An 18,345-nucleotide genomic window follows, 5' to 3' on the forward strand; every position below is an offset into this window, starting at 1 on the left:
ACCAGCCATGCAGAATGGTTTGGAGAGATGCAGGATTTGCAGAATGCAGGTTATGTGCAGACGGGTGATGACTCATGCCACCCAATTTCACACATTGGAAAAGTTCCCTTGTCCTTGCATGATGGTAAGACAAAGAGTCTTTCAGATGTATTACATGTGCCATCTATTACAAAGAATTTGGTGTCAGTCGGTCAAATGGTAGAGCAAGGGCTGCAAGTCAGATTTAATGCAAAGGGCTGCTTTGTAGAAGACTTCAATGACAAGTGCAGGTTGGTAGCAAAGGGAAGTAGAGTTGGACGTATGTTCACTCTAGATGCTGGAATTCCTACTATGAATGCTGCTATGTATGCCAAAGGAAAAGGTGTTGTTGCAGACATTGAAATTTGGCACAAACGCATTGGACATGCAAATGTACAAAGGCTGAAATTAATGCAGTCCAAAGGGTTGGTTACAGGTTTGCCTACATTTAAAGTTGCAGAATTTCAGAAGGTATGTGAAGCATGTCAGTTTGGTAAGCAGGCAAGACAACCCTTTTCACATGACAGAGATGTAAGCAGAAATATCCTTGATGTTGTGCATACAGACATTTGGGGACCTACACAAAATGTATCTCTTGGAGGTAGTTCATACTTCGTCACATTCATTGATGATTGTTCTAGAAAGCTGTGGGTATATTTTATGAAGGAAAAGAGTGAAGCTTTTGAGCACTTTAGAACTTTCAAGGCTGCAGTTGAAAGAGAAACAGGCTTGAAAGTAAAGTGCCTGAGGTCAGATGGAGGGGGAGAGTACCTCTCAAATGAGTTCAGTGATTTTCTGAGGTCTCATGGGATAAAGAGACAGTTCACATGCAGGTATACCCCACAGCAAAATGGGGTTGCAAAAAGGAAAAACAGGCATATTGCAGAAGTTGCACGCGCCTTGATGGCTGAAAAGAATATGCCTAAGCATTTTTGGTCTGAGGCTGTTCATACTGCTGTTTATATTATGAACAGAACTCCCACAGCTGCAATTCATGGTATGACCCCCGAAGAATGTTTTACAGGTAAGAAGCCTGATGTTTCACACTTGAAAGTATTTGGCTGCATTGCGTATGTTCATGTGCCAGATGAGTTGCGGAAGAAACTGGATCCAAAGGCTGAAAAGTGTATCTTTATTGGATACTCTTTAGAGCAAAAAGGGTATCGCTGTTACAACCCTGTCACATGTAAGTTCAGAGTGAGCAGGGATGTCATCTTTGATGAAATGAGCAGTTGGTATGCATCTAGTGGTGATGCATTGGATGTTGATGATGATCATGACACTCATGTGCAGGCTGAAAGGCAAGAATCACGGACTCTTAGTGGACCAGAGACATCATCTGGTAGTCCTTGGTCTGGGAGACTAAGGAGTACCTCTACATCTTCGAGTGCATCTAGTAGCACTACAGGTAAAGACAAAGGAAAGAATAAAGTGTCAGAAGGCATTGATGCAGTTCTTGATGGAGACTCCAGTGGCTCAGAGAGCTTGGATGATGAGCTTGGCATTCCTTCAGTGAGGACTCCAGGTGTGCAGAGAGCACGTGTTAATGCAAAGACTCCATTGAGTGATCCAGTGGTACGCAGGTCTAGCAGGGTGAGATACCCTGTTAAAAGATTTGGTTTTGAGGGTTATGCAGCTCACCATTATGCTTATATGGTGAAACTAGTTGAGGATGTTGAGCCCACATGTTTTGAGGAGGCTGTTGGTCATGCTCATTGGGATGCAGCAATGGATGAGGAGATGGCTGCATTAGAGGCCAATAAGACTTGGGATCTAGTATCATTGCCAAAGGGAAAGAAAGCTATTGGATGTAAATGGGTTTATAAGATTAAGCACAATGCAGACGGTTCTATTAGCAGGTACAAAGCTAGACTGGTTGCAAAAGGCTATGCCCAAACATATGGCATAGATTATGATGAAACCTTCAGTCCAGTTGCTAGGATGGCAACTGTCAGATGTGTGATTGCTTTGGCAGTAGCCAAAGGTTGGAGGTTGCAGCAAATGGATGTAAAGAATGCCTTCTTGCATGGTGATTTGCAGGAAGAAGTGTATATGGATCAGCCAGCAGGTTATGAAGATTTAGAGCATCCCACGTATGTGTGCAGGTTGAAGAAGGCACTCTATGGGCTCAAGCAAGCACCTAGAGCATGGTCTGACAAGATTAGAGAGTATCTTGTCAATATTGGCTTTTATGTTTCTGATGCTGATCACTCACTTTATGTGAGAAAGGGAGATGCAGGTTTGGTCATCATAGTCATCTATGTGGATGACTTGATTATTACAGGTGATAGTGATAGTGGGATTGCTGAAGTCAAGGGCTGTTTGAAGATGAAGTTTGAGATGAAGGATTTAGGTGAGCTAAGGTACTCCCTTGGCATTGAGGTGATCAGATGTGATGATGGTATATGGCTGTCCCAAAGACAGTATGGCTTGGATATGTTGTCCAAGTATGGTATGACTGCATGCAAACCACTTTCAGTCCCGTTGGAGCAGAATGTAAAGTTGAGTGCTGATGTTGGGGATGAGATAGAAGACCCTACTATGTTCAGGAGGATAGTGGGGAGTTTGATCTACATGACCATTACAAGGCCAGACTTGAGCTACGTTGTTGGTCTTGTGAGTCAATTTATGCAAGTACCTAGAAAGCCACATTTGGATGCAGTGAGACGCATATTGAGATATGTGAAGTCCACATTACATTATGGGCTTTTCTATGAGGCAGGTACAGACGTACAGGTGTTTGGATACACAGATGCAGATTGGGCTGGTAGTATGTCGGATAGAAGATCTACCAGCGGATACATGTTCTCTCTTGGTAGTGCAGCAGTTGCTTGGAGCAGCAAAAAGCAATCTACAGTTGCTTTGTCGAGTACAGAGGCTGAGTATAGAGGTGCTGCTATTGCAGCATGTGAGGTAGTATGGCTGCAAAAGTTATTGGCTGATTTGGATGTGCAGGTGGAAGGTCCAGTTGTCATTTATTGTGACAACATGAGCAGTATACAGTTGGCTAGGAACCCTGTGTTCCATGCCAGGACAAAACATATTGAGGTACACTACCACTTTGTGAGAGAGAAGGTACTAGCAGGTGAGATTGACTTGGTGTATGTCAGCACACAGGATCAGATAGCTGATATCTTCACGAAGGCATTGGGTACAGAGAAGCTTCAAAAGTTTCGAAGCTTACTTGGAGTTGCAGAGATGCAGTTGAGCTTGAGGGGGAGTGTTGAGATGGCAAGCTCAACACATGTGGACATGGATGATGGACCGCCTGGTTAGATGGGTCCACACGTCTACACTTAGCACGTCGGTGGTCATTATGCATCTCACATGGCCACTGACTCATTACTTATTATATTCAGGTTGTTACACCTATTTACAACTGGCATAGTTATAGCGCCAGTCGACTAGTGTAGTCGGTTATGCATTGTTTGACTTAGTAGGCCACTTTCCTTTTATGTTGTATCTTATCTATACTTTGTGTACATTGTAAAGAGTGTGTAAGAAGAAGAAAAAATCAGCAAGAAAACGTTTTGGCCTCCATCTCTCTTTTTGTCTCTTGAGTGAGCTTCTCCTTGTGCATTCTGTGTGTGTTCGGCGCAGCATCTTGAGCATCTCCCCCCACCACGCGATTCTTGACAGGATAGGGAACTAGCTGTAAGGTTCTGCAGCACTAGGAAAGGACCTTAAGAGGCAGGACAGACCTCATTTCCTTGGTTGGCCTTGTGTGTGTGTGTGAGAGAGAGAGAGAGCTTCTGGTTCACAAGACGAGGAAGCGTTACCCCGATTTCTAGGCGCCAGCGATTCGTGCTGCTCCAGGTGAGTCTGGTGTTTTCCAATAAGTGCTCTAATCAAATCTAGGAAGTCTGTGGTGATTGTGTGCAACAGACAGTAAGGAGGGGTCAAATGCGCCGGAATCGCGGCTCAAACGCGCGAGAATCGCGCCGCCGATGCAGTCGGACCAACTCGCAGTGGTCCGATTCCCAGAATCGGACCACCCGAGTTCTGGAGTCGGACAGTCCGACTTCCAGAATCGGACGTTCGATTGAGGGTGAGTCGGACCAATCTAGTCTGATTCCCAGAACCGGACCAGCCCGATCGGATGTGCCACGTGGCACTCGGACCATTCAGATTCAGACCAACCTGTCCGACTCGGACACTCAAACACTCGGACCAGTTCGAAATCGGACCAGCCAGAATCGGACCACTAGTCCGATCGGACCAACCCAAAATCGGACGTCCGATTCTGATAATCGGACTCCTGAAAATCAGACATCTGAGAATCAGACAAAAAACTGTCAAAATCGGACAGGTATCTAGAACACGAATTCCGACGCATCTAAACCCCAAGATTGACCCCAAAGACCGCATAGAGCTAAAGGCACATCACAGATTCTCACTGGGCTAAAATTTAGAGCACGTAGTTCAAAATTTGGCTATAAACAGTCCTCCAAATTGCATATGGCGTCTATCGTAACGGCCCTGTGGGCCGGGGGGACTGCCCCCCCGGACCCCCGCAGAGGGGGCTCTGCCCCCTCCGCACCTCCTCCTAGTAGGTTGGAGGGAAAACACGCACCGTGACAGGTCCTCCAAGTTGGACCCTAGTGAAGTAATGGCTCTACATGAGCATGGATTCTCACTTGCAAAAGAGCAGCCAAAAGCCCATGCCCAAATAGAGACAAACAGAGACCCTAGAACTATTGAGATATCGAGCTCCACTTGTGATATGCTAGGGTGACCGTTGTGCATTTATGTCATTGACTTGTCAGTTGTAGATGCGGTTGGTACACTGCCCATGAATAATAGCTACATGATAGCTATCCTTATCTACTCTAGTTCGTGGCTCAGTTAGTATGCCACCTTAGTTAGTTGAGTTTGGTTTGAGACCCATATATAGGGTTCTTCTATTTCTTTGTACTTGAGTTCTTTTGGCTTCCACAACTAAGAAGAGGAAAACTGATTTTCAGCCTCCACCTTTGTGTGTATTCCCCCATTGTGCCAGCAAGAAAGCTACAAGTGAGACTCCTTCCTTCTCTCCCACAATCTTGACAAGAACCTCAATGGGCCCATCTAGCCGGCAAGGGCAAAAAGGCCACACTGCAAAAACACATATGTGTTTCATTCGGACTGCATCTAGTCAAAGCGAAAAGCAACAACATCAAGCTATAATAGCGAAAATGACTAGATATGACAGTCCCGATGATAGATGCTCCTTGAATAGCACTACACTGACGATCCAAGGCACCAGTGGAGAATCCACATCTGGTCGTATAGTTGGAGACTTAAGGACATTTGTTAAAAGGCTTAAATTTACAAGCCAAGACCCGGAAGATGAAGACATAGTACCACCTACTTATCTTAGGATCAAACTCACCGCGAAAAGAGAGCATACTATTGATGCTCTGATTGATGAAGGAGCAGATTTTAACATCTTGACCTATGAGTCATGGACCCTACTAGGCCAACCAGAGCTCACACCGACTAGTGCAACTCTTAGCCCTTATGGGGGACACCCACAAGCACTCATAGGGAAGTGCAAAATCCTTGCGACAATTGAAATGGAAAGCTTGCCTATCCTATTTCATGTTCCTCCAAATAGTGCTAGCTATGGGAAAGAAACCCTCCTAGGTAGACCCTTCAAAAGGACGACCAAGTGTGAGGCCGACTATGTAGCACAGAGGATACACCTGACACTACCGGGTGTGAGGATAGTCACAACCTTTAGCAAGGGTGACCTCATCAAACCTCGAGGGAAAGGCAAGCAAGGTGCTGACATAACAGTGAAGCCTACAAACGAGGGCAAGGACTTGTTGGAAGAGTTGATACAAGCACAAGTTGAACGAAGAGAATCAGTGAGTAGGACCATACTTGAAACAAAAAGGTCAGGAGACAAGGCTAGGGATAGGGTTTGGACTTACAAATATCATAGAAGACCCCAAAATAAGCCCAAGCCTTATAGACAAAGGCATCGATGGAGGGTCAGCACAACGCCGCGATGGATATCCAAAGCGTTGCTACATGTTCAAAGGTATTATGCAGGCAACCGATGGATCTGGGTACCAAAACCCCCTGTTAAACCTCCTTTGTCGACTAAAGGCCAGGTTGTATCAAGAGCAAAGAAGCGTAGGAGGAGATCTAAACGGAAAACCAAGCCTCAAGTCAACAACAGTGGAATGACCGAGCCCCTCATGGTCGAAATCAAGGAACCAAACGGGACCAATCGGAGGGTAGATCCTCAGCCTAGTGTGCTTGACAAGCAGACATCAGATGTAATCATTGAGGATGCGCAAAAGCCACTAGTGCCCAAGGAGCCTTTGATTCCCCAAGAGGATAGCCTGGCATCATAGGCACAACATTGCTCATGGCAAGGTTAAATGCTCAACAAAGCAAATAGCAAAATCATCTAACAGCCACGAGCAAATCGCCCAGCCAGAGTCAAAACCACTGAGGAGTCCCAAGTCCCCTACACCCTCTTCCCCTAAACGGACATAGGAAACACAACAATTGTCAAGTGTAGCTGCTCGATCCCAATCTCTACCTACATCAAAGCTTCCAAATGTCCAAGAGGTAGGACATGACACTAGCCGTAGCTCTCGGCCCAAGGATATGCCTGTGCAACCTAATGCGACTAGATCAACTCATGCTGGATTTACACAAATGAATGCTCAAAGGGCAACAAAAGACACGACCACTTTCGATTGCCCCAGGGACCTCACACCACAATCCACTAAGAGTAGCCAGCCCAATGGACCAGACGCTACTACTTCCACTCAGGGATCACAGCAGTCACAGCCCTTGGCCGTAACAATGCCCCTTGTAGAACGTGTCCTTAGTAGTCTACCTATGGAGGAGGAGGTGTCGCAACCAAATCCCTCGACAACTCCAGCACTCTCAAAGTGCCTAAAGACTAGGTTGGAGGAGTTAAACACGAGGGAGTCGCCTGAAGAGCTAGACTCTCCGAAAAGGGAGGTAGTTGTGCTCGCACAACCTAGTGAGGCTATTCAGCAGGCCATGACTAGGTCCCATGAGGACCCTCTAGAGAAGGGAAATGATGAGGCCTAACCAAGCACATCAGCAGTCAATATAGCCCAGGGTCCTGAATTGTTGAGAGATGCACCTTCATTGACCAAGAAAAAGAGGAGAAAACAACGAAGACAACAGCAATCACAGGTGGTTGTGAACCCCAAGAACAGTGAGACGAAGGGCACTGGAGAGCTGATGAATATAGCACTGAGTCCATCCACCAATGAGCCCATTGATATCTCCCCTAATAGCAGTGAAACCTCAGACACATCCATGTGCTCTGAAAAATCAAAGCAGTTGTTGCCATCAACAGTTGCTTCCAACGCTCAATCCACTGACAACAGCACCCACATCGACCAAACAAGAGTGGATACAACACGGTCACAACAAGATGACGAACTCACACTAGTCACATCCAAGAAAAACCATAACGCAACAACGAAGCCTCTAGAGAAACATGGAAACCCCAAGAGCATGAGCAATCCTAGCATTGACCAATCTTGCTCGTACAGGCCTGAACCCCCAGCTATGCTAAAGCCTAGGCAAACTCCTAGAACCTTGCATGAGATGGCAACCGAGCAAGCCCTCGCTGAACATAGAAGTGTCGCAGAATGTTTAACTGAGTTGGATGCTAAGCTCAAAGTGTTCGCACGTATCTACATCCTTGCGGACATGGATGCATGCCCTAAGGAGTAGCTTGAAGAATACTTGCCATTCCCCTTATCTTGGGAAGAGCAATAACATCTTGACGAGCACTATAACAGGCTTTTACATGAACGCATGCAACTCATCCCTGACGAGGAGGCTAACAAACTGCGCTTAACCGTCACGTTCACTGAAGTGCTCTGCCGACCGAATCTCATAGACATAGAGCAACTAAAGCGACTAACAGAGGGCCGAAGTCAATTTGAACAGCATTGGTTTGAACGCTGCGTTGCAATGGCCGAACTAGGGGCTCAGATCATGACAGTCTCTGAGGAGCGATTAGCCAAATGGCGGGTCTCAAAGAGACCCAACCTATGTGGCACCAACTTCCCTACGAGTGCTGACTGCCATTCGGGGTAGGAACTTGGCTGAACCACCTAGCCAAGAAAACCCTATGTTTGATAAGGTTCTCACAGAGGGGGAGTTACATGTTGCCAGTAGACTCGAACAAGGGTCCATGCTGCTCGATGTGGCAAAATATCTATTGGTACTAAGTAAGCTGCCACGAGTGCTGGATGCGTGTGCCATGCTCCAGTACAACCCCGAGTTCTACAATTGGTTCTTATCCTCGTGAAGTGACATTATGTATATAAATAAACACTGATTCTTGTGTCACCTTGTATAAACAATATCAACACACACAAGTAATGATAGTCAAGCGCAGGTAGAAGAGTTGGGTCTGACAGGCTAAGCTCCTCAAGTCCTCCTCTCATCACCCATTTAAAAGTCGTGTGACCATCCCCACCTCCAAGTGAAGGGCATGCAACCCACGTTACCGCCATAGGAAGCCTTGACCAACAACACTGATGGTGTAGACAGGGTGCAACCCCTTTCTATATACCTTCTTCCCTTTTTTGGTCAATCCTTCCGAGGATGTGCCCTATCCCACTCCATGACAACCAGTCCACACAACTTAGCATAAGCCAATCTTGGCTAATGGCTGGAGGCAAAACGAATGTCATCATGGGGGCCATCCCTTTACGACAAAACACTGCATGCCTCACCCCTCCCCTTCTTGTCACATGCACTTGATAAACCACACTAAAATCCCTTCCATGCGAACAATTGTATCCTCTATCAAGGTCTAACCCTTGGATTGCATCTTGTAGGCTTCCAGACGGAACACATGGAGAACCATGGACATCTGGCATGCAATGACACTCTTCACAGACGATGGGAGCACGTGGCACGTGCCCCTCCACCGGAGCGCTATGTGCCCACCATCAAGAGGTATGCCAAGAAGCGAGGCCCTAAGTGCCACTGTCCAGGGCGAAGGCCGAAGAATCCTCGAGTCAAGAAAGCCAAGACTCAAAACGCGCAACAGGTGGCAGCACTAGTGGCACGAACCCCCAGCTCACGCCTGTGCCCCAGATGCTTAAGGGCAGAAAGGGTAGCTTGGGAAAGGGAAGAATTCAATGAATTGTTTAAAGACATTCTGGAAACAGTAGCGGCTCGGGACTAGACCATTCATGTCTCGGCTGACATGTTCCCTACCCGACCCCACAGGAGTCCCACGCCAGCAGAGCCCCAATCAACTGGCCACCCAGACTCGCCCCGCTTCGTACAAATAGAGTAGCCCCACGTCGTATAAAGGGCTCATCAAATGCTACCTAGCCATAACTTTTTGTCTTTAAATGGTTAAATGTTGACATGTCCCCGAATTGTACGCAACTTTCATATCTGCGTTTAATGTATTTCACGTCTTTTGCAAAGAAAAAGCTAATTAAGCGCAGGTGATAAATGTCCAAATCAACACCATAGAATTCAGATAAGTGGTGTCTCCTTGCATTGCACTGGTTTATTATAGTTGCAGCATATACCATGCATGTACTCTCATAAAGCGACAAGTGGATACAGGATCCGATAGGTCTTTTGGGCGAAAGCACTCAATGCCCGATCGCCGCAAGACCATCAACCCCACAAGGAGCCGCGGCAAACCACGCTGCCGAAAGCACCCTTGCCAACCGCCCCCATCGCACAGTCCAAAGCACATTCATGGGCCATGCTCCCTTTCTGAGTCAAGCTCTATAGTTGGCTCACGGTAGTCGTCACCTCAATCATACCAACATCGCGTGTGTTGCAAGGGAGGTTTGCAATATCTCAAGGGTAGCTCCCCATCTCGGCAACTGCTTCTCTAACAACGATGCTAGGGCACAATCATCACTATAATATCAATTTCCTGAGCCCTTGAAACTTGACATTTTCCAACCCATTGGGAGGCTGATAGCCTCAACATGTTGTAATGGTTGTACTCAGGCAAGGCCAAAAAAAAAAAGAAAAGAAAACAAAAGAAAAGAAAAAGAAACAAATGAAAAGATAAGAAGCACCCACGATCACAGCACAGCACCTAGGGGTCCTCAAATAAGGTACGTCTAGTGACCTTGGTTGACTGGCTTCGTCCCTAGTCCCCTAGCCCTTTACCATCACCCACAATTGTTTAGGGCACATCAAGGGAAGGACATACCTGGGGAGCTTGTCTTGCCTATGGTTAGACCTGTCACCCTGACCCACTTGCACAATTCTCTCTTGCACTCTACCTTAGTATCATTGCAATCAGTGGTGGTAAGCACTGCACGATTGGCCATGAAAAGTACACCGTCCTCATCAAGCGAGTCCAATAGCTTCCAACTACCGAAAGTGCGGTGTCCTTGTATTCAATTATGCTCCATCATGCAATCACAATGCAAAGGATGTCCCATATACCTTCACGTGTACTTCTTCTCAATAGGGACAACTTTGCTTCCTCCACACATTGTTATGAGAAACTAGCCCACGGTCTTCTAACTACGTAATACCTAAGTATGTACGAACACTTACATAATACCTGCACTGAAGTATATACATAGTTTGGGTCCTCAAGTGCAGGACAATACTCTCAGCTTGCTTAGAGTTCGACCTGTCTCCCAAACTAATCAAATATGTCTTGTGCACAATAGAGAAGACTAGCACTACCCTTAGGGAGAGACCACATGAGAGGTTTTCAATTGCAGGTGTTGAAGACTCCAACGGAAGTGTCATTCGTTCTTCATCAACACCCAACTCTGAATGCTTATCCCTCACCATCCGACAAGCCCGCAAAGAATAGTCCTGTGCATAATCCCCAACAAACCAACACGTATGTCGGCCACCAATGCAAACCCCACCCAGAATAGCCCTACCACCAACTCCAACAACCTTCCACCAGCCACCTTGACCACCAACAGGCCCCCCGGACCTTCTGCCACACCACCACTAGCACTCCTTCACAAAAACCACAGGAGTCCTTGTCACCCACGTCTTCGGTGCATGCTACAGCCTGCTATCTACGACGGTGAGTACCATGGGATTGGCACTCGTCTAGGAGGGGGTAATGTTAACCCCAACACGAAGAAGGAAAAAGAAAGCGGAAAAAAGGTAGCCCGACTGAAGAAAGAAGAGGAAAAAAGACCAAAAGCGCAAGGGCAACCTCAAAAGTCCAAAGCAAATGTCGAAGGGGAAAGACACATTTTAAAATGGAAAAGGCGCACCCTGAAATCTTGTAAAAGAGTGTCGGGCTCTCACCCGTGCAATTTGTAAATGTAGACAGGCGGTGGAAAGGAATCTACGAAGATAGAAGGACAATGGGAAAAAGGGCCTAGGCTACGGCCGGCCATGTAAAAAAGGGAAAAGGGGATGACCGCCCAAAAGGGATTTAGGGTTTTGTATATAAAGTTGAAAAGTGAATGAGAAGCTCATTCTTGTGTGTGGCCAAAAGTAGCTCTCCTCTTCTTCTTCTTCTTCTTCTTGTTCTTGCTTGCTTGAGCTTGTGCTTGAGAGAGGGAGTGTGAGAGTGTGAGGGAGTGAGTGTGTGGGGGTGAGGGACCGAGGAGGAGAAGCTCTTCATCTTCTCCTCTCTTCTTCTCTTCTCTTCTCTTCTCTTGTCTTGCTCGCGGACATGGAGCTTGGAGTGTGGAGCTTGAGGATGGAGCTTGCTTGAAGCTTACACTTGGATCGTGGAGCTACTGGAGTGCGCGGGAGAGGAAGTAACTCGAACGGCATCAAGGTAAGCTCACTACACCCGTAAGGTAGGCATTGCGTGTCGGCTATGTGAGAGGTAGCCATTAGTGCTCGGCTTGGAATGCTTAAAGCAATAAGTGGTCTGAGGGTCTCGACGGTTGAGTGAAAGTTCCCACAACAACATTAGTTACGGTAGGATTTTGGATTATCAATATCTTCATCAGAATGTTTGAAAGTATGGGGGTGGAGAGGACACTAAGCACAATGTAGACACTAATCCTCAACTACATACATAATTTTTGTGAAATCATTGAATGTTTTCTCTACATGTTATTGGGTGCTTGAGCACAAGTTCATCAGTTGCACAAGCATGTCTTTCTAAGGTGTACTTGAGAGTTGTGGAGCTAACCATAACAGAGGGCATTAGTGTGAAGGCAGGGCCTTCATTTTCATTATTGAGAGGTGTGAGAGAAAACTGGGGTGAGTGTAGTTGATTTTCTCTTATAACACCAACTAAAGAGAGAGAAGAAGACCCCTAGGGGTTTGAGAGCTAGCATACCACTAGACGCTTGAATTGAGATGTGCTTGAAGACTTGGAAGTTTCACACAGGTAAGCTCAATAGATAAAAGAACTTACATCTTTCTCTTGGAACATGTGAAAATACCATAATAGAGAATTTGGGTATCTCCCAAGTTCCACTTTCAAATAAGCAGTAAAGATTTGACCAAGTGGCTAAATCTTAACCCAATATTTGAGAGTGGGACTTGGGGGGATTGCTTATATAGTATCTAGGGAATATTTCACCTTCAACTAAGGGGATAAGATTTGACCATGTGTCCAAATATTAATTACATTATGGATTCCAAAACTTTATGGAAATTCCAAAATTCTTGAATTTTGCATACAAAATATATACTTCGAGAAGGAGAAGGAGAAGGAGAAGGAGAGGGTAGTCTACAAAAAACCTAAATCCAAGGTCTTTGGTTAAGGTGATGGGGTGATGGTATAAGGTATACCCTTAGATTGCCTAGTTTGTGGTAATATTTAGTGGCTGTTATGATCTAGATCTCTTAGGAGCATTCATAGAGGAGAGAGAGGGAGCTCTTGGAATAGAAAAGTAGAATGACTACTTTTGAGGTGAGTCTTTGAAGGAAATATCAAGGATCTAAAAAATATTTTGAGGAACTTTAAGAGAGAAGATTTGTGATACTTGAGCTTCACCACTAAGTGGAAGAAAAGAGGCATTTAGAAGTTGTTGCTCTATCATGATCCAAAGAGAAGAATGATAGCTCCTTGAGCCTTCAATTTTATTTATTTTTGGTTGTGAGCCTTGTATTTTAGAACTCGAGGCTAACAAACCCTAGCACTAAGGCCATTAAACCATTCCAACACTCCTTAGCTTCTCAATTGTGCATGCTTCTATGGGTTTTGCCCTAGCAACTGAGGGCATGTTAATGTAAAAGATCCAGTTTACCTTCTAGAGAAACCTTAGGTATTTGTTTTATACATACCATTTCTTATTGGTACTACACCCTAGTTTGGGTGTTCTGCACTAGTTGCTAGTTATACTCTAGTGCTAAGAAGTCTTGAAACTTTTACTAGTCTCCAACATTTCCAAATGTAATTTTTTCTTTAATATATCTGTATTTTTTAATCAATGATTTTGGAGAATGTCTATGAAAGAAACTTATATATAGCCAAACATCACTGAGCAGTAGCAAGTAAAGCTGATGGCATTTTCAAATGTAATTTTTCAATATGTCCCTATTTTTGAAGCAGTGATATTGGAGAATGTCTACGAAAGAAACTTATATATAGCCAAACATCAATTGGTAGTAGCAAGTGAAGCAATGGTTTGTTACCTACATTTGATAGTTTAGTAATACTAGTCTATAGTATTTTACAATGTTATTTTGCTTCAATATTTCTAAAGCACTTTATCCTTGGGCTTATGTGTCACTCCTTTCTATCTCTAAACCAAATTTTCATTTTATGAGAGCTAGTTACAAATTGTACACTATAGCTCTTTTCTATCTCTGAACCAATGTTTATTCTATATAGTGCTCTTTTGTCTCTCAACTAGATTACAAGTTGTACGCTATAGCTCTTTACTATCTTTGAACTAATGTTTATTCTATACACTACTCTTCTATATCTAAAGTAGATTTTCATTTTATTAGAGCTAGGCATAAGCACTGCGCTATAACTCATAGGTGGTTTTCAGCACTAACACTACTACATTACCACTAACAAAGAGAGGTGTGACTAGTTACAAGTGATACTCTATCACTTACAAGTGATCCTCTACCACTAACAAGAGACACATGACTAGTTATAAGTGATGCTCTACCACTTACAAGTGTTACTCTACCAATAACGAGTTTTTTTTCTTAGCTCATAATCACTTGCACAAACGATTAGCCACAGTGCACTACCACTTAAAAGCTATGTGCCTCCCATTGAAAAAGTATGCTACATCGTGCAAGTGGTCATTACCACTTACATGTGGTGCATTACCACTTGTAAGTTGTCACCTCTACAACTTGCAATTGGAATGCTAACCCTTGAAACCGAGGTATTATCATTCATAATTCATGTGCCACCCCTTATAAGTGGTCTAGTACCACACAAGTATCATGAAAGATTTTCAACTAGTCTAATATGCAGTATACCACTTGTAAATATTTCCTTTAAAAAAATCTAAAACTAGTGCCCTACCACTTACACTTATTCCTTTAAAATTTACAAGTGGGTCCCATGACTTGCAATTGCATCTCTACCACTTGTAACTAGTCCCCTACCACTTTTAAGTGGTGTTCTACCGAGGTTCTACCACTTGCAACTGGTCCTATACCACTTACAAGTGGTGCGCTATAGCTACCAATTGTTTACATAGAACTTGTAATTGGACTACTACCACTTTTGTGTGGTAGAGTCCACTTTTGTGTGGTGAGCTACCATTCCCAGGTGGTTTGCTTCACCTTACAAGTGGTGCATATGACTTTCAATTTGTTGCTAATACATCCAAAAAAAAGGTAATCATTTCAAGTACCTTGCTACCACTTAGAAAAGCTTTATGCCCATTATGCAAGTGTCTTTACCACTTCCATGTAATGCATCACCATTTGAAAGTGGTCACCTATTTCTAAACTATTGGAGTCCTACCATTGGTAGGTAGTGTGTCACCATTCCCAAGTGGTTTTTAGCCTTGCAAGTGATCCTCTACCACTTTAAGGTGGTGGATATCACTTCCAAGATGTATGCTACTACTAATGAAAGGTTTGTCACCACTAGTTAATAGTACACAACTTGTAAATCTTTGTTAACTAGACTCACATTGTTACAAATCACCTATTTAAGTCCATCACTTGTTTTTGGAGATAGATCCTTTGTTTGTGGTTACTATTTTTTCTTTTTGTACAAATATGGACAAGAAACGACATTGGATAACTTATAAGTTAAAAGTGGTACAAGCAGTGGCAAACTACTTATGAGTAGCCACAACCACTCATCACAAGTGGTTCCTTTTCAATTATCAATGGTTTTCCACCACCACTCGTAAGTGATAAGTTAGAATATTTAGTGATTCTTCACCTGTACCTAACAATTGGTTGCTCACCACTTCCAAGTGGTAGAAACTACTTAGAAGTCCTTGCTTTTCACTATAAAGAGTGGGTTGCCACCACTTGCAATTACTCAATCATATTATTTTTCTCATCTTTCTATTGATTGGTAGCACGTTTATATGGTTAAATCACCACTTCAAAAAAATTTTATGCACTCTTTATTGACAATGCCACCGTTGCGAAGTGGTCAATATGCAGTTTAACTAGTTGATAAACACTAAAAATTAATTTTCAATAGTGAAAGTGCCCCACCAATCTCAATGCTCATAGACCATTATTTTAGAGCATCATCCCCTACCATTTCTTGACCTTTTGGAAGTATTGTCCACCTCTTTGTGTTATCAACATCACTTTCAAGTGCTATGATGCTACTTTTAATGCTACCACATCACTCTCTTGTGGCGTCAAATGACTTTCATACTCGTATTGCAATAATAATTAGTGGTATCTCCTTGCTCTTTATGCTTGCCAAAGTTGAAGTATGTGAATTTAGGACATGTATGTTTTTCTTATCAGTTTGGAAAGAAAGTGAGGTTTCCATTTGTTAGACATGTCAGAAACAGTTCTAGACCTTTACAATTGGTGCATTCAAATGTATGGGGTCCAACCCATTATTATTTTTTGGTAGTGCCAGATATTATGTATCATTTATTAATGATTTTAGTAGAAATACATGGCTATATATTTTGAATCACAAAGATGAGATGCTAGATGTTTTCAAGGATTTCAAAACACATGCTGAAAATGAATTTGGATGCTACATCTCATGCTTGAGATTTGATGGAGGTATAAGTATATTTCTCGAGATTTTGATAGGTACTTGGCCAAGTATGGCATTAAAAGGAAGCTTACATGCCGTTATACACCATAGCAAAATGGCGTGGCAGAGAGAAAAAATCATGTGCTTATGGAAGTTGCAAGGGCCATGCTCAATGAGAAGAATTTTCTGAATGGTTATTGGGCTGAAGCAATTGTACCTACAATTTATGTCTTGAAAAAAACACCTATAGAGATGGATATCATGATCTTACACTGTATGAGAAACTATATCGATACAAATGTGATATCAGCCAACTTAAAGTCTTTGGATGTATTGCTTATGTACATGTGCCTGATAAGAAGAGAAAGAAGTTAAATCTAAAAGGTGAAAAATGTGTCTTTATTGGCTATGCATAAGATAGAAAAGCCTATAAGCACTACAATCTGTCTACTCATGAGACACTGATTAGTAGGGATGTAGTATTTGATGAGTTGGCTTCATGGTATGGTAGTCAAAATGCAATGGTTTCTGATGGACCAGCCAGTCATTCTCGTGTTGAAACTATCCTTCCACTAGTACTTACTATAGTGAGTGGGCCAATAGGTGATGTGTCTTCTACTATCAATTCTTGGATAGGATGGTTTATTAGTCATGGTTCTATATCCACTAACACGGATATGTTAGTGAGGGGAAGATTGGATAAAGGCAAAGAGAAAATGTTTGATGATGTTATTAGCCTACTTACATCTGGATATGAGTCACCTAGCAATGACCATCTTGATAGTGAATTGGGTATACCATCTATCATGATGCCTAGAGTAAGGCAAAGCATGTATGTACCTCCTCATGAGAGGGCATTGCATAGTGCACCACCATTAAGAAGGTGAGAAAGGGTCAAGAAGCCTATTAATAGGCTAACTTAAAGCTGATACTTAACTGTAGACATTTTTCCTATATGACTAAAGTGATGGATCACAAAGAGCCTACAAATTTCAGTGAGGCAGTTGGAGATAAAAATTGGTGTGTTGCCATGGATAAGGAATATGTAGCATTGGCTAAAAATGACAAATGGGATTCGGTTAGTTTTCCTAAAGGAAAAACATCCATTGTCTACAGATGGGTTTACAAAGTGAAATGCAATGCAGATGGGATTGTTGGAGAGATACAAAGCATGACCAGTTGCTAAGGATTATGTGCAGTAGTATGGTTTGGATTATGAGGAGACTTTCAGTCCAATTGCAAAGATGGAAATCGTAAGAACTATCATTCCTTTAGCATCATCTAAAGGATGGAAGCTTTGGTAGATGGATGTCAAGAATGCATTTTTGAATAATGAAGATTTGATTGAGGAGGTGCATATGGAACAACCTAAGGGCTATGTACACCTTGAGTATCCAAATCATGTGTGTAGACTGAAAAAGGCCCTTTATGGATCAAAGTAGGTATCAAGAGTATGGAATGCTTACATTAGTTCGTATTTATAGTAGCTTGGCTTTTAGATTGGACATGCATGCTATAGTCTATTTACAAAGAAGACAAAGACAGGTTATATATTCTTGGTCATGTATGTAGATGACTTGATCATTACTGGAGATGATGACCATGGTATTTCTGAAATTAAATCCAAGTTACAGGTTGAGTTTAAAGTGAAAGATTTTGGAGAGCTGAAATACTTTCTTGGGATTGAGGTCATGTCTACACCTCTCGAGTAAGTTACTTAGGAATATATGTGTGCATCACATGGGTTCAAAATAATGTATTTTTAAAATACCATTTTTATACATTTTTTACATAGAGAAGGGTGTAATATAAAGGGATTATTTATAGATTGAATAGGAAAGGGTTATGTTTTATTTAGAAAAATTTCATAAATAAGGATATTTATAAATAGGCCTTGAACGCATGTGATGTAGAGGATATACATATAGTAACTTTCCCAAGCTACACCTTAAGGAAATTGGCTACTACAAAAGCAATATGCGTAGGATATACTACTAAAGTATAGCACGATGGATTGTAAGCCCATGGAAACACCACTAGATCAAAATGTCAAACTTGTAGTTGATCTATCTTACTATTAGCCATCCTCACCTTAGTTACACAGTGGAGTTGATTAGCTAGTTTATGAAGAAGCCCTACAAGCCACATTTGAATGCAGTGAAGAGGATTGTGCGGTATGTGAAGGATACTTCTAATTATGGGTTGTTTTATGAGCTTGGAAAGCCACTTGATTTGAGAGG

This window comes from Lygodium microphyllum, chromosome 7 (genome assembly GCF_053477565.2).
Source record: "Lygodium microphyllum isolate KBCC chromosome 7, Lygodium_microphyllum_v1.1.10, whole genome shotgun sequence".
In the NCBI taxonomy this organism is placed as follows: Eukaryota; Viridiplantae; Streptophyta; class Polypodiopsida; order Schizaeales; family Lygodiaceae; genus Lygodium; species Lygodium microphyllum.